Source organism: Anopheles coluzzii, chromosome 2, assembly GCF_943734685.1.
Source record: "Anopheles coluzzii chromosome 2, AcolN3, whole genome shotgun sequence".
NCBI lineage: Eukaryota > Metazoa > Arthropoda > Insecta > Diptera > Culicidae > Anopheles > Anopheles coluzzii.
In genome coordinates, this window is record NC_064670.1 from 18,910,503 (window position 1) to 18,927,868 (window position 17,366).

Here is a 17,366-nt window from a genome sequence, read left to right on the forward strand (position 1 = left end):
CCTAGCTGCGGTGCTTCCCATCCGGAATGGGATGTCCCCCACTGCCAAACCATCATTAGCGCAGTGTTCCCTTCCCAAAGAGACCATCAATATTACAGTTAGAGGGCAAATAGCAACGGGAAGGCAGTGTGTCCTTAACTACCACAAAAGCTAGCACCAGTTGACACAGTGGAGTGATTTTTTGGAGTTTTATTTTTGTCGTTGCGTAGGGTTTCATTCTCGCCTGCAGTACCTAACCCGCAGAAAATTCAATTTACGTTTTCATAACCCCATTACGGTGGACAGCATTATTTTTTTACAACCATTCTTACTGCGTCCGTTCTCCATCACACCGTTTCTAGTGGAAGTAACGAAAATATTCCAGAGAAAGGGCGCAACAATAACAAAAAAGAGACGGACGGATAATGGAGCAAAGATCCAGCCGCGAGACACTTTGCCACGAGTGTGATAATAATTTACGAGTGAGATAAATCACTTTTGCTCGGCTAATTTTTTGGACCGCAAATCGACGCTTTGGAGTCGCTTGCACGCATGCCCACGGTGCGGAATAATGTCCGTGAGAAACTCATCATCAACCTGTTCGGGCGGGCACCGGTCCACCGTCACCATGAGCACGGTGACGACGGGTACGCTGACGATGAAGATATGTATATAAATAAGGAAAGGCAATCTCCGTTCGAAGCATTTCCGCATCCATTTCGAACCGGCCAGTCCCCGATAGACGGGGTCAGCAGTCGGGGTCAACCCGACAGTTCGCTTCCTTTCAAACTCAGCATGCGTTCCACGATGATGATGGTGGCGTCAAACGCCGGCTGGGCAGGGAACCTTAGAAGCGGCGCTCGTCTTGGCCGATTGGAAGAGAAAGTGCACCGCCACCAAGTGCACCGAAGTCTGCACAGCGATCGTACCCGCGATTGGCTTTCACCGCGGTGTGCTTGCGTGTGAGTTACTGCTTCTAGAGTGCGCTTCTTGCGTGTGATAGCGTGCAGCAAGCTGGCAAACGAACCTCCTTGTCCTCCGTAGGAAGAACTTTGGGAGAAATGGTGCCACCATTGCCGGGAAGATCACGCAAATAATAATTTACCAGCCGTCCAGGTAACGAAAATCCTATTCCATTTCCTCGGTGACTTGTTTTCCCGCCGCATTTGCGATATAGCGAGCATAAAATGAGGGCATGCGAAGGAAGCATTGAACGAAGCCGGTTGCTTAAAATATGCAACAAAGCGCACCTGCGCTTATCACTTTCTCAACAAGCAAAAGCGATTAGAAGCAACGGAGTAAAGGGGCTAGCACTCAATAAATTGTCACCCATAAATTAGCGCGCGCGCGCATGTTCAGTCAATCTTGCACGGCCGGTTAGGTGGCACGATTATTGAAAAGAAGAAAAGAAAAAAGGGCACACGATGCGAGAAGCGTTTGCTATAAATTTAATTTCACTTATGGTGATTTTCATAATTCGCTCGATTGATCAGTTTGTTAACAGGCTCAGTCCGTGCGAATAATCAAAAGCAAAAACACTCACAGACACACACACACACACACACACACACTACAGAGGTAAGAGTGTGGCATGTTTACCAGCTGGCGCAAGGGGTAAATTTATGAAACAAAATATGTAAATGAGTTGAATCGTGCACCGGACCACGGTTCGATGGGCTTGTTGTCTGTTTAAGTCTATTCGTGATCGGCGAGGTTCGTCGCCTCCTTCCCATCGCTTCATTTATTGGGCTTCCACGTCCTTTTCCCCACCAACCCCGGTCGGCACGAGCCAGGAGCGGATGCTTGGGTTGTCAAATTGCTCCGGCTGGTCATTAACATCTACCAGCGTGCAATGCGTGCTAGGTGCGCTGGGATAAAATTAGAAGCACAGCTCACCTGTGCCAAACAGCGTCGAACATTAAGAAAAGGGAAAGCTTTCACCGTACGACAAATGCTGGCACCGCGATGAATGGTAAAGGGGTGAGAGAAAAAAAAAAGAACATTACCGGAATTTTAGCATCCACAAGCGAGAAAAAAGGCGAGGGTGAGCGCGCGCGCGCGCTTGTGTGGCAAATATTTTATTTCCCGCCGCACGTCATGTTCGTCTCCTACTCCACAGCAAGTGAAAAGACATCGGCGATCAGTTAGGGAGGCTGCGCAACAGAAGTTCATGCGCAGAGTTCAACCTGCTCGCATCGTACGTAAAGCACACAGCACACACCGAGTCCCGGAACGGCACAGCAAAACACGCGCGCTCGCACGCCATGCTGTTTGACATGTTTGACGGTGGACTGTGCGCTGGGACGCTCGTACATCTTTGGCCCGCTATTGAGGTCATCGTGTGTGGGGTGACTATCTGTGACTGTGGATGGGATGCGCGCGTAGGCTGGTACTGCGGTATTCCAGCACCCTCTCGCTCTCTCTCTATCACTATCATTGCCAGGTGAATCGGACGGCCACAGTTTGACTTGTGGCCCGATTTGGCGTGGCGTTTCGTAAATCGTCGATTTTTTTCCCCTCTTCTGGTCGATCACTGGCAGAAGACTTTCTTCGGCGACAATCGAGCGATGGGAAGGCTATGGATTTGGGGGATTGTCGCACCGGTGGGTAATTTCTAATTTATATCCCCCCATCGATTTGCTGCCTACGGGTCATCTACGGTTTCGGGCGCGGTTCGGTGCACGATTTGGCATTTCTGCTTCCCCCTTTAACCCCAACAACCACCCTCTTCCAACCGATAATCGATGGCCCTGTCACGAGCAATTATCGCGTTTTCGAGGACATTCAGCCGTTTTTTTTCTTCAAATTAATTTGACAAATTTATTTACCCATCATTTCGCTTGATTTGAATATTAATGCAGGTCAAGCTGTTTCATTAAAGCGATGCGATTGGAAGAAAAAAACTTGAAAAACAAATAATTTCAATAAAATTATGGCAAAATATTCACGCTGATGATTTCAAAATTCACATGATTTATGGATATTGGGTAACAAGAAAAGTAAACATTCAAATTAATCGTGTTTGCTCTGAGTTAAGAGTTTGAAATGAAAGTTTGTTCGATTTGAGGTTGACCAAAATTTGGAAATGAAACGGATAACATGGTTTGACTAAAATTAGCTCAGATAGCAATGTTAACTTAAGACTTCGAGAAGGTTCGCTAAACAAATCATAATTCCACTGAATTATCAACCAGAAAAAAAGATTTCAATTATTGCAAAATAAATTAATCTAGCTTCCGCATGGTCTTCTTCAATAAGTGCTTTGCCGAAAAAAACAGAAACAAACACTATAAGTCAAGGTCCACTGTACGTTACCAAAAGAAACGATTTAATTCAATCAGCTAAAAATTAGCTCCAACAACAAGTTAATTAGCTTTGGCAGGCAAACAATCGGCCAAGCCACTTCTTGCCGTTCCGGCAGCCAAGCACGCATGCCAGCGTTGTAGACTTTTAGAATGTTATAATTAAATCCAGCCGCTCTAAATCATGATGCCTCCTATGGGGCCCACAATAGTGCGTTCCCTCCTGCTTGTCTCGCCGATCGATTCACCAACCTCCAAACTCATTAGAACGAGTGCTAAATCGATCACGAACCACGTCGAACAATGACGATCAAGAGTGGATCAAAAGTTGATCGAAAAAGTTGTTCACTTACGGCACCAGCAAAGAAGACATCCCATGGCCCGGCCCCCTCCTCCGGTCTATTGAGAATGCCGTTAACGGCAAAGTGATTCCATCGTCACTCGCGGGCCAACGCGAGCAAACAAAAACGGACCTCGCGTCACACAATAGCTTCCAACATTAGAAGCCGCTAGCCGCGAACAACCCGTCCGACCCGTTCGGTGTGTGGTTTTCCTTCCCCCGAACAGTTCCGTGCAGTTTCAGGCTAAATGCTTCCCGGGTGCCGCTTGGTGGTGGACACCGGCGGACAAGTGAGCGTTCGGATCGGTTTTGCAAAACGACCATTGGCGCTCAATTTCTACTGCGAGGCTTCACAGCTGTACAGTAGGTGCGATGCGGTATGTACCGTTCTTAGCTGTACCTCCTCCCAAAATCCCTTCGAAGCTTCGTAGCCACCAATCGAACCGATCGCGAATAATAAAAGCGTAGTGCTTTCATCGACTACTTTCCACCGGCGTGACCGGCGGAGCGTCCGTGGAGTGCGGATTAGAAGTAGGTACGGCTTTATTTAATTCTTTCCTGGGAAACACCCCGAAGAAATCCCTCCTGCGATCTCAGCATCAATAGCGAACCAATCGGAAGGTTTGGAACGATTTGGAAAAGGGGGGGGGGGGGGGGGGGGGAGGAAAGTATACCAGAACGTTACACACCGTCGCGTACTGCCACTAATGGAATATCGCATCTCGATCGTAATCTTGCCAGCGCGTTCCCCTTTCCTGAAGCGCGAGGCAAACAATATGAACATAAAACGGTAATTTAAAGAAGCTGGTTAACAAAAAAAAACCCTTTTCTAGCGTTGGAGAACTGTTAGACTGCTTTTGATTCTTCCCAAACGCCCCGTGGCGGAGGGAAGCGAGAGAAGGATGATCTGTTCCGATCGACTGACGAATCGCGATTGTCCGTGGAGACAAAAGCATCCCCCTGCGGAACTCATCGGGGAAAAGGGAATAGGGAAGAATCACTCCTCTGTACCTCCCCTTCCCACCGGGACGGATGCACTTAACCAGAACTAATCCAATTTCCGCGGTATTGTTTGTATCCCCGCCAACTGCCCAGCAACCGCACAGCACAACAAATCGGGTTTTGGAAAGATCATAATCCCTTCCCTACGCGCGAGCATTATGCTTCAAGCTTCTTTTTCTATTCGGGTGGTTTACCACCCGTTTACCACCGAGTGCCAAATGTTATTGCTTTGCGTTCACCGCAGCAGCAGCACGGTTCCGAGCGCGCGCGCGCGTGTTTCGAATGCAAATCGAATTGAGTGAACAAAATGATGAAGAAAAGAAAAAAAGATTATTACATAATAAGAATCGGAGCAGCAGCACCGTACGGACGATCTTCACTGGAGCGGGAAAGAGTAGCTTCAAGGAGGGCGGGAAAAGAAGGTGGAAATTGATTTGTTCTTCATCGATGATGGTCACAACCGCAGCAAAACTTGACTCAAAACATCCTCCTATTACGCTTATTATTGCCTTCCCCCCGCTGAGTGGAAAGTTTATGGGGATGATTACCCTCAAAAATGTACCCCACACACAAACACATACACACATGCATGCACACACCAGCAGCGAGGGAACCTTCATCGATTCCGGCGATCAAGATTTCATCCACTTGACAATAATGTTAATTAAATCATTAAAAGACTTGCGTGGCGTCACCAGCGACGAACCCCTTCGCTCACAGCGGCAAGAAAGAAAAGGCCTCACTTCCTGGCGACAGCAAGCTGTGCCATCCACCTAGGACGGCGTCATCGTCGTCGTACATCGTCGTGCCACACGCGCGGAGGGTCGGGGAGCCTACAGTCCGGACGCATGTTAAACATACATTCTGATTCTCCCACGATTGTTTGATCGTGTTGGCGTGTGTTTTTTTCTGTTTGAAGCTTAAAAAACAACAAGAAACGAACGATCTTTCTCGATCGCTTTCATTCCTTCCCTGACTTTAAGAAGGAGCGTGTTTTTTTTTTGGGGGGGAAGGGTAGCAAACCATTTCATTATTCCACCCTTCTGCCGGCTACCGCGGGCGGCATGTTGTACCATTATTCCACCCTTTAGCTCATTATTCTTCCGTTTCTCGGCGCGTCGCGCCCTTTCGAATCGTAATGCTGGCCCCATCACTTTTTCCGGTCCGGCGGCTAGCAGGAAGACGACACTAACCGCTCGTTTTGGGCGTTCGGGCATGATATCCCACACATTAGTTTGGGCGTGCTTCGCAGGTCTTTGTGTGCTTTCCATGCGAAATCCCGGCAAACGAACCCCGTGTGCGTTTTGATACAAGGCGCCAAACGAAAATCTTGGGCTCATATTTTGCCTTCTTCGGATCCTGCATAATAATAACGAGTAGCAGTAGCAGCAGCAGTAGCGAAAGAACAAAGCAAACTCCCTGCTTGGCTGCCCCAAAAAGGGTAAAGATGAAGATCTAAAAGTTAAGCATATATAAAGGTGCCCTCAGGCCCAGGGCCCTGAGACCACTTGCCCGCAGCAAATGTCGCCGTGTGCGCACTGCGGGCAGCTAAAGCTCGGGCAGATAAAACGGAGAAGTAAATTCTAATTAATGAACCACGCAGCAAACAAAAACGTAATGTCGAACAACGCTCGACAGAGAGATAAATCAAAGGCGACATACGACAGCGAGGACGGGAACAAAACTTCTGTGTACATGCCGACCGAAACGCACAAACCAATGTCGGTTCGATGATCGTCCCCAAAAAGATCATCCTGGGCACTGTGTGTGTGTATATAAAGCTCAACGGTAGAACATAATCACAAGATTTCGAGCACGAAACCCGACGGGAGCAAAATACGGAAGAGGCGAATAGGAATGAGTGATTTAGTGGCGTTGAAGAGGAAAATGATGGTAAGCATTTGGCTTCTCCTTCGTTCACCGTTGGCATTTCCGCACCCGCCAACATGTGCCCCCAAAAACGGCCATCAAAGGCGAGAAATCAAGCGCGAGTACCAACCAACCAACACGACCGCCGACTTTGGTAATCATCATTTGCTCACACTCTCTTCACCGGTGTAGCACATTAGATTTAATTTTATTAACATTTTGCCCTCCTTGCGACCGGCGTACAGCATCATTGCAGGCGCCCACTGGACTAACGGTTAGAACGGGGTAAGTGCGCCCGCAGATGGATTTGAAGATTATTACGATTATCAATCACACATCTCACACGCATCGGAAAGAATGGGTGAAGAGGTGGAATGTGGCTAGAGGGAATACGAGTGCCTTTGGCTGCATACTTCATGTAGAACACATCTTAACACCTTCCTGCCTTACCAGCGAGGGAAGAGGGCAGAAGAAAAAAACGATCCAATCAGAAGTTGGTAGTATCTCGAGTGGGTGCTGGCACCCACAAATCAACCATATGCTTCTGGTGATTCTTTTGGTATGGCGAGGAAAATAACACAAACACCAACCACCACCACCACCACCACCACAAAAACATATGCGAGACGAACGCGCGAACGGGGAAAAAACCAACATACTTTTGCGCAATTAAGCGTTTATTCACATAGATCGGAAAGCAAACGATCGACGCGCGGAGGGCGGCACGCTCGCTCGCAGGTGCAAATGGTTGTGCTGGTGCTGCCCCATCGAACAAAAATCGACTAATCTTTACAGCCCGTACGCTTCCAAAGCGATATAATGGTGTGCGCGATTAGCGCGAAACTCCCCGGCACCTGTCCCTCTTCCCCGTCCCCTAACGCTAATGATTCACCTATCGATGAGTGTTCATCTTAACGCACGGAGGCACCAACACGGGGCCACTCGATCATTCGGCCCCTTGGCAAAGTTACCAAATCCACACACACGTGGGGTAAGAAAAGGGTGCTTATGTTGTGCTCGATGATGGTTTTGCACATACGCCCGGCTAGCCCCGGTCCACTTTTGCTTTGAAGATAAACTTATCAGTTCATTAAATAAAAATGCCTCAACCTCCGGGTCGCACAGTACAACGGGGCGGAGACCCCGTTTGGTCATCAGACAAATGGACAAACGTTTTATGAGCAGGGAGAGGGCCGAGAACATTAGTTCGAGAGAATCGGACGTGTACATGTGAAAACGGAACGGTTTTGCGATGGAGTTTTCAAGCGGCTGTATTGACAGACGACCAAGAAGTGAAAAACGAGGTTCGTCACTTGTGCAATCGTTCAAGTTGTTAATGCTTCGGATGGAATGTTATAAAGAGCGTTCAATACGTTTTCATCCTGCTTGTGTGTGTTGTGTGTGTAAGTGTCGTTAGGCGGCGGCATTTGAGTCCTCGCCAAGCCAATAAATAGGTAAATAAACTCTTAATTACCACTCGAAACTTGAGAACCATCCGTCTTCAGCGGTCGAAAAATGGAAGAAAAAAAAGGGAAACACGGATGACCGCTTCCAAACTGCGGTCAAATATTGCGGCTGTTTAGAACCCCAGTCTTGCCCCTCCTTCGTTCTGGAAGTATGCGAAAGAAAAGATCGATCGATCCGATTGATCGACAGCACGGCCGCAAGATCGAACCCGGTCGATTGTTTGCGGCCCTGTCAAACAGCGCTGCCCGAACACCAATGAGCAGAATTTTAAGTGTTCTATTCTGCGCCGCGCGGTCAAAGTAACGGGATAAAAGTGTGTTGTTCTTGTTGTTTTTTTTTTGCAAGAAAGGTGCGAAATTATGTCTTATCTTCTAGGCGTTCTAGGAATCGATCGAACCCAGCGTTTAGCGAATCCCACACGCGTGTACCGTTGGATGGGAAGATGAGCAGATGGGATGGGAGTTTAGAATAGAATTTCTTCTTCCCAATCGAAATCGAAGGCAAGGGAAGCAAAAAACAAGCCGTTGAGATATAAAACATAATCTGAGGGCAAATTTTAGGGTGGTACACGACCTGCTATGGGTTCTTAGGTTGCCACATTGATCCAACATTTTCATGGCTCAGGCATTAACTTTGTTTTTTTTGTGTGTTTAGGTTCAAGCTTTGCCGTACCAAAAAATCCCAACAGAACTCCATTGACAGCATGCGCCACTCCTAGTACAACTTGGCTGCATCTAACAAAAGAACGATCGCCGTGTTCGTATGTCCCTTTACAAGGGACGCACCCAGCACCCGAAAGGACATTAACCTAGCACGCGCTGCCGATCACGATCACGAATAGGAAGAGTGTGAAAGAGGGGTGGTGAAGAAAACCGACCAGTCATTCTGTGTGATTTTCCATCAATCCGTCGCCGTCGACAGCGATGACGCGCTCGAAGGGTGTGCGCTGCTGCGTTAATGTTTCAATTTCAATCACAGCATGAAGGAAATGCCATGGGCCCATCAACAACAACAACACCAACAAGCCCAACAATCCTCCACAAGAACGCGCATAAAATCCGTTCCACTACAGCATGGCTGGTCCAGGAAAACGAAATGCCAACCACACAAATTCCAAGCCCCCGAGGGAAGGCCCTCGATTAGGCCGAGAAAAGGCAATCTTTCGCTCGTTCGTTCTGTTTTATCAGCAGTGAAATCAAACCAAAAAAATAAAAAAATAAAAAAAGGCCGAAACGAGAACGCGCGTCAAACACAGCTGGGTGAAGCGGAATTCTAAGCGCGCATCTCCCCACACAAATATACACAAAAACAGAACGAAAAAAGACAACCTTCCGTTTCGTTAATGTTGTGTGTTTCATCCCTTCCCTAGTGGAATTGCGCGCCCCATTTTGCCGCGTCCGCAGTGCGGACCATTCAGTGTCTTCCGTCTGGTCATTTCCATCGCTTTCTGAGGTGTCTCCACCTTCGTTCCGCGCTCATTTTCGGTCACATAATACAAGCAGTTAGCAGCTGTGCTGTGTTGCCCCCGCCGTGTAACGTGCATTTGCTTTTAAGCTGCAGTGCGCAAATGCGTCCGCCACTGCTCGGCCAGAATCCGCTTTCAGATCTTATTTCAACACTATTCCGTTGTATGCTGGACCTGTAGAAGGGAGGGGGGGGGGGTCTAAAACCACTTGCCAGAAGCTAGCAAAGCGACAACCGCACAGACATACACACACACATCATGGTATTTGCTTTAGTTGTGTTTCGGCTTTCCCGAACCGCTGTTGTTGCTTGGCCGGTAATGTTAACATAAAATTTTATGAGTTTATTGTGTTTGCGCAGGGGACCCGCGGGAACACAGGGAAACCTGATCCTCGAAAACTCGACCCATTCGGCTTGGGACCACAGTGTTACACAGTGCTCCAACACTGTTACCCCTTTGGCCACAGCTAGAATTTCCCAACGGGTTTTTTTTTTGTTGCTGTTGCGTTTTGGTTGTTTGCTAAGAGCAGCCGAGGGCACGAGGAGAGTTTATTTGTGTCACTTGTTTCAATTAACATTCTTACACCACACGGAACCCCGGCACTGGGAACACTCATTATGCGGAACCGCAGGACAACTCGGGACACGCAGTTTTGCTAATCCCGCGTGCGCATCGAATATGCGCATCGACTGCAAGTATGCAAAGGTAAGCGAAAAAAATCAGCTGATTGAAAAATAATTGGATGTGAAAGGTTCGCTGCCAAATAAAGGATGCTGGTTAGATTGGTTGCGGATTGGATGCATGATAGTACCAAAAACCGTACAGTTAACCATACCATCTGTACGGCACTCTACAGAAGGTCTTTTTTCTTCTTCCAGGAATGCTTCCATTCTTCTGTACGTTCTAGCACCGCCCGAAGGGCACACAAGGTGTAACAAAACAAAAGGAAATTGTTTGATTTTAGAGAGGGCCGGGCCGGGAAAACAGCACACTCCAAATCAAGTGATCAGAGCCGAGCTAACAACGATCGGCTTTAACTTTGGGAAAACCGAAACCGGCGAACCAGCACACTACTGTGCCTTTCGAATGGTTTGTTTGGGTTTATATGTACAAGCTGTGCATATAAACAAACCCAACGCAGCGAGTGCGATTCAATCTTGGCTCAACGGCTCAACTCTCACAACGTGCCGCTGGACGGGATGGGGTAGGTATTAACGGAATTTTGTTTTGAAATCCTTGATGTGAAGATTAAGTGTGGATGCCGTTCTGCGGTGGGAATGGAATGTGCTTCGCGATTCCAATATTGATATTGAATGTATTTTTATTAGCAAGTGAAGCGTTAATTGGATGTGCTGTAGTTTGTTTGATTGTTCGTTTGCATACGGCGATGCTGCAACTGCACCAAAGAGAACCTCTCGTGTCTTTGAGGCTTTATTTTTGCATCATGCAACGAAGTTTAAATTGATGCTTGTAAAAGGATAGGGCTTTGTTGTTCAAAATGGATTAAATTTCACATTAAAAAAAAGCTTAAAAATCAAATATTCTAGCTTGAAAAGCGCTTTAAAAGCTACCAAAAGCAGAACCACAGAGGATCTGCCGTAATCCGTAGCTGCAGCAACAATGTGGCCCACAAAAGAGACGTTGGTGTTGCATCTTTCCTTGCCCTGTTTTGAGCGGCTAAGAACGTTATGTAGATGAATATTCAACAACACACAACCACATGTTCTCTGAAAACCTGCGCCGTCCGATCGTGCACAAGCAAGATGATGACAATCAGGGATCGTTTACCGTTTGTAGCAGCGGCACTGCAACTCTGTCTGCTCCTTTTCCGAATCCGAAACCCTCCCAAAACCCAAAAAAAAAGCGACCAAGCGCGCGTGTGTATCGATTTCAGAACGGTGTTTGAAGAGCATTCGGCTTCCCCTTTCAACCCAATTCAGGTCCCGCGATAGCGGCGGCAGCCTTTTTTTATTGTCCATGTCATGTTCAATAGAGGAAAACGCTTCAACTAAGATGTCTTCAGATGGATGTGTGTGTGTTTTTTTTTCGGGGGAACTAAGCCTTGTTTTTGGACTTCTGCTTCTGCTGTGTGCATCTTCCCGCCGCTGGACGGACCGGACTTATGCACAGTAGCCGCTCACTCCGTCCTCGCCAGACAAGAAATGCCCGGCTTCATATCTGAACGGGTTGTTCCATTCCCGCCCGGTCACTTGATTGATGGCAACACGAACGCAGGAATAGAATGCGAACAAACCCCGTGACAGCGGAAGATGAGAACGCGTCGACAGCGGGCCAATCCCCACGCAGCCAGCTGGTGCGGAAACAAATCAAAGCAGCGGCCACCGGGTTGACTGTGGGCCTTCCTTCCTTCCCCCAAGCGATATGGGTGGCCATTGGTTTGAAATGTGTGTGCGTGTTGTTTTATGATATTGGTAGAAACTTTGGAAAGCGACATCAGAAACATCATCTCCAGCTCCAGCGATGTGATGATTTTGGGAAGATTTGAACATTCAAAACACGCCTCCGGTCCTGTACCGGCGGAGCCCCCGAAACACGGGAGGATCGCTCGGAAAGGTGAACGAGGGCAGATGAGAAATTTCGAATGGGAAACAAAATTTAAATAAATAATTCTGATAGCTTTCTGATAGGACTTTCCACCGCGCTTGCATGCTGCTGATGATGATTAGATTCCAGCGGGACAGCTTTTTTGTTTTGTTCGTATCACAATAACAAACCCGCACATCGCCGCCGTCATCGTACTGATGTCGTGGTTGTCGTATAAAAGAAAAGCATGTAAAATTCCGGAACACTTCAGCGCGGACAGTGCGGATTAGAAATCAAACACCCCCGGGGGGGAAGATACACGATAAGAAAAGCACAGTAGAAATGTGTGTCCTCCCCTCGTACCCCCCCGTATTCGAAGCAGGTTCTCGTGGGAGCAGAAAAGCGATCGATGCGGCTTATACAAATTGGAAACAATCAATTAATTACCTCGCCGGAAAGTGTTCCGCTTTAATCCGGCCGCATTAGTGTAACTGCAGCAAACGGTTTTGGTGGCCGCCGCAGAAGGCAAACTCCAATCCAATTAGCTGCGAAAGGTTCGGGCTGGAATGCTTGGAAGCGTATGGTGACCGCAGCCCGGAGACACAACATGAAATTGCACTTAATCCAATTTGTCACGTACACTCACACACAAGTAAGACGAAAGAACACAGTTGGCACACGGGAATACTCTTGCACGGGATTATTCTGTTTTGCGATGGTGCGAAATGGGATTTAAAAAAAAAACACAAATTACACAATTCACACCACAACCACACATACACCCACACATACATTTTTAACAAGTCGCACTTGTAACGCGGAGGAACATGTTGCACACCAAACACATTTCGGTGGTGCAGCAATGCTGGAATGCTTTTAGCCGGAGTATTCGGCAAACTTGTTTAACGACGTTTGAAAGTGATCAATGAATGTAACGGCGGACACTTGATTAAAATTCTTGCTGACACACACACACAGCAACACACCGAACAGAATGCGATACTCCCTTCCTGGGGCACGCGTGGGTTAGGGCTGGAGCTGGTCGGTGTTCTTTGAAGAACATTGCAGTTGCCTCTTTGAACGCTTTATAACAAACACTTTACACACACTCGCACAGGCGTATAAACACATACATTTTTTTTTAAAGCAGCACGATCATCACTTAGCAGATCTTTCCAGAGCCGATCTGTTCTGTGCGCGCATTGAAGTTACTCGATCTTTGCGGGAAGCAGGAGAAATGTGTCACTTTCTTCGCGTGTCGGCACGCAGTCGTTGACACACTTCCAGCTCTGGAGAGAGCGACTTGAGTGATACTGAGTCGTTGATCCCTTCTGGAGGCTTTTCTATGCGCAATAATGCTAACTCACTGCAGAGATAATGCATTTTTATAAAAATTTACCCTTTCTTTTGTCTAACAATTATTACCACTAACACATACAAACAGTTGGGTTATAAACTCTTTAAAAAAAACCTTAAAACTAAACTTCACGATCATCAACTGCACACGTGCAACACGCACAACCGAACAAGTGTTGCGACCGAACAGCTGCACCCCTACCGCCAGCAGTAAAGCCTTTCAATAATTAGAAGAGAACGCACAAATACGATATCCTACCCGTAGGGAACTTTGAAATCTGCTCCGATCCTCTGCACCTGTCACTCGGGTTGCACATGAACACATACACACACACACACACAAACACAGACGCTGTCGTCACGATCGGTCGACCCTTTTCTCAAGTAACAAAACACGCATCCAACCCGGGTCGTTGGTGCGTCAGCCCTCCCCACTCGAAAGCATATATACGTAATGCCGCTGTTCGTGGTCGAGAAAACGCGCTGCCCCGTAGCGAGGCGACGATGCACAACGTACCGTGGTTTAAGCTCGACTGCCGTGGCTGCATTCAGCGAAACCTGCAAACCAGACCAGGCCACCGAAAAGACTCCAACACCAACACAGACAGCGAAACCTCCCTTCGCGTTTGGTTGTATGTGCGCGCCAACCCCTTTGCAGACACCCCCTGGGCACGGCAGCATAGAATACATACACACAGACACACACACACATAGTCGCGCTCATGTGCTCAGGTGAACCGGGCCTGGCCCGGGGGTTGCCGAAGCCATTCGTCCGTCGGTCTGGCGCGAAACCGGTTTTGTGAGCTCTTTTTTTTTCTTTCGGACGGTTCGTACTTTCTTTCCTCCAGAGCGAGCGCGCGCGCGCCCACGTTTCGGTTCCCTTTTGCGCTCCCCAGAGGTGATGGTTGTCTTGCTGGTGGTCGCATGGCTTCCCCTTGGGCCGCCGGTGTTCTGGCCACCGCACTCATATGGGGTTTGTTTACGCTGCCTTAGTTTGAATGTTCGTATGTATGTGTGTGTGTGTGAGAGGCAGTTAGTGTTACCGTTGAGGAGACCATTCATGCTAACGCACACAGTGTCCGCTGGCCAACAGGTTGCACGTACCCTGATGCCGAGGATCTTAAAAGTGGAGCTTTTGTCGGTTCGGTAAAGCTTTTTTTAGCGTTGCAGAGACAGAGACCGTTTCGAAGCATAACCTTTGGCGCACTCCCATACTAACGCTTAATGGGTTACAATTTTTGGGTACAATTAAATTCATTTTATTCGCTTTTGCACATGTTTCATGCTTAATTCGAAAATGGTAAATACTTAACGCACTGAAATCAGCTCGGTATAATAATTCTCTCTAGCGCTACACGCTTGGCGGAATTATCGGGTTTAAAGTGAACCTGTATTCTATCGTCAGTTCCACTATCGACTAATCCAAGCTTCAGGTCCATCTAGTTCGCTCTTACTTACGCTCACACGCGCCTCTTAGTATGCCTCCTAGTAAGTAATGCGTGCTGAGCACTACCATCTCATACGCATAGTGTATGGTGGCAACCCTGAACTCTTCTACCTTTCCAACCTAGTTTAAACAAACATAGTTTTAATTATCTAGGAGTATTTATTTTAAATTAGTAATAACAATAACAATATTTGCTTTAACATTTCAGTAACATTACAGTGCTGTTTTCAAATGAAGACGTTTGCGTAAACAAAAAGTAAGCGAGAAAGATGCTCCTTTAATAAAGAAAACATTAATCAAACAAATGAGTTAACACGCAAAAGTGAGCGCAAACTTAACAATCGTTATTGAAGAGTTAAAACAAAAGATAAATTAGTAAAAGAATGTAATAAAAACTTAATATTAACGTAAAGATAATTGAAGATAGTTAATGGAATGCAAATGAAAAAAAAAAACAAAATGATAAACGAAAATAAGTCATATTCAAAACCTCGCGATTGAATGAAAATAAATTCAATTAACAGAAAATGTTAAAACTAAATAACGCGTATGAAAATTGTGCAAGGAAAAAACAATTAACGTCACAATTACTACAGCACAGCCGTTGCACCATCCTCCCACAGCAAAGAACGCTCTGTCTATTCTACTTACCATCTAAAATCACACGCAAAGTTCACACTTTCAAAAATACATCCGTCCCGGCCGGTCCCGGTAGCGATCAGAGCGTTATGAGTCCTACCTTGGGCGGTACTACTTCATAGTACTTGGACACGAGCGGATGCTTTTCGATCAGCACCTGCACCAGGACGTCGTGGGGCGGTAGCGGAAAGCGCTTGATGACAAACTGAGCCTGCCCAGTTACTGCTAGCCGTGTTTCACAGCGAAGCCGCCACTGTGCCGCTAATCTACGGTTAGCGGAAAGGGGACAGCATTATAACGCGTTCTCTCGAGCGTGTTTGCGATAGTAGGTGACATTGCGACTTACCGGGTTAACACGATACGCTCATTTTCGGTAAACTCGGGCGAAAAGATAAGATCGTAGTACGGTTTGCGGGCGACGATCGAGAGCATAAGCTCGTGGTAAAAGTGCAAATCCAGTGCCCCGTCCCCATGGTCAGCTTTCCCCGGTTTCCTTTTCTTGGCCTTGATGCAGCCCAACCCACGGCGATCGTGCTTGGCGGGCACCTCGATCGGGTTCAGGATGCCGGTCTGCTTGTACCCAAGCGGTCCCCCGGTCCAGCCGAGCTTTTGCAGCATCCGGTAGCCGATGTTGTTCTGCTGCAAACATTGTCCCACCGGTGCCAGCTCACCTTCCTTCGGCAACCGTTCGACATTGTATTGCAGGTAGGAAAACCGTTGTATGTACTGCAAAAAAACAAGGCATGACCGGTAAACAAACCATACTCAGAAGCAAATGTACGTATCGCCCCACTACTTACGTTCACCTGATAGCAGTAGTTTTTCAAGATTTCCAGCAAATCCGCCACACACTGCGCGTACGCCTTCTGGTACGTGCCGGCTGCCTTGTTGATGAAAAAGTTGGCCGCGTACGCCTTCACCTCAAACACGCCGTACGATATGGGACTGATCGCAATCGAAATCGTACCGCCGCCGAGCCGCTCAAACCATTCCGTCGTTTCCTTCAACGAGTTGTTCACCACCACAATGTTTTGGAATATCGCGGCCAACGTTTGCGCGGGAAACACGGGAGCGATCTGCGCAATTTGCATCTGCCGGATGGACTCCTGCTCGTCCGCGTACGTAACACCGTCCAGCCATGCGCGGACCGCCGTATCGGCCGACACGAGCGTGCGGGCACACTTGTGCTGTTTCAGCTCGCAGTAAACTCGAGCGATCGGTTCCCCGAGCTGGCTCGCCCGCTCCATCAGCTCGGGCTCGTACGTGCAGCCGTACGCTTCCATGCTGGCAAATACCTGCGCCAAAGGGACGAGCTCATGCTCCGGGATGGTGTCCTTGTGCAGTTCCATGAACCATTTCTTCAGGTTCCACAGCGATACAGTGTCGAATCGGGTGCGGTACGAATCGATGTCCCAGCTACTGTCAACAACAGGTGGTTCGGGCGATTCTGGCGGTAGGGCAGGATGTATCGCTACGTGTATTGTACTTGCTGGACGTGTGGCCACCAGTTTTATGTTTTTCCGTCGCCGGCTACGATTGAATCGCTTGCGCCTGTTTTGCTTTTTAAGTGTCTTTGCCGGCAAACTGGTTACTCGCTGTAGTCCGTTGGAAGAGCTTAGATTCATACTACAATCTGTACAAAGGGATCTGAGTATTTCTTTGTTCTGGAAAAAGTTTCCTTACTACGCGACAATGTGATTGAACCTAAATGTGAGTGTATTGGTCATATAAAATAACCTGTTGCGCTAAAATACTATCAATAGCGCACTAAAATATAATCTAAACAAACTCCAAGGTGAGTACAGAGCGAAGCTCGGGCTGATTCAAAACAAACATTTTGAACATCGCTGGTATGGAAAGTTCTCATAATTATGTTGGTTATTTTCGAAAAAATGAAAAATGTCAACACATTTGTTAGGTATACAATGAAGCAATTGAATGCAGTGATAGATCAAT

The 17,366-nt window shown here is 47.5% G+C and overlaps 1 protein-coding gene and 1 pseudogene across 1 annotated transcript in view; both read right to left on the bottom strand.

Annotated features, from left to right (window-relative positions):
* LOC120960984 (cadherin-99C) overlaps nucleotides 1-13,872 on the bottom strand; it is a 147,202-nt gene extending 133,330 nt beyond the window's left edge. The window contains exon 1 of the mRNA XM_040384495.2: nucleotides 13,584-13,872. The gene's annotated coding sequence lies outside the window, so the exon portion shown is untranslated. The remainder of the gene's footprint in view (nucleotides 1-13,583) is intronic.
* Nucleotides 13,873-14,234: 362 nt separating this feature from the next.
* LOC120960986 (uncharacterized) lies at nucleotides 14,235-17,211 on the bottom strand (annotated as a pseudogene).
* Between the last annotated feature and the right edge of the window lie 155 nt (nucleotides 17,212-17,366).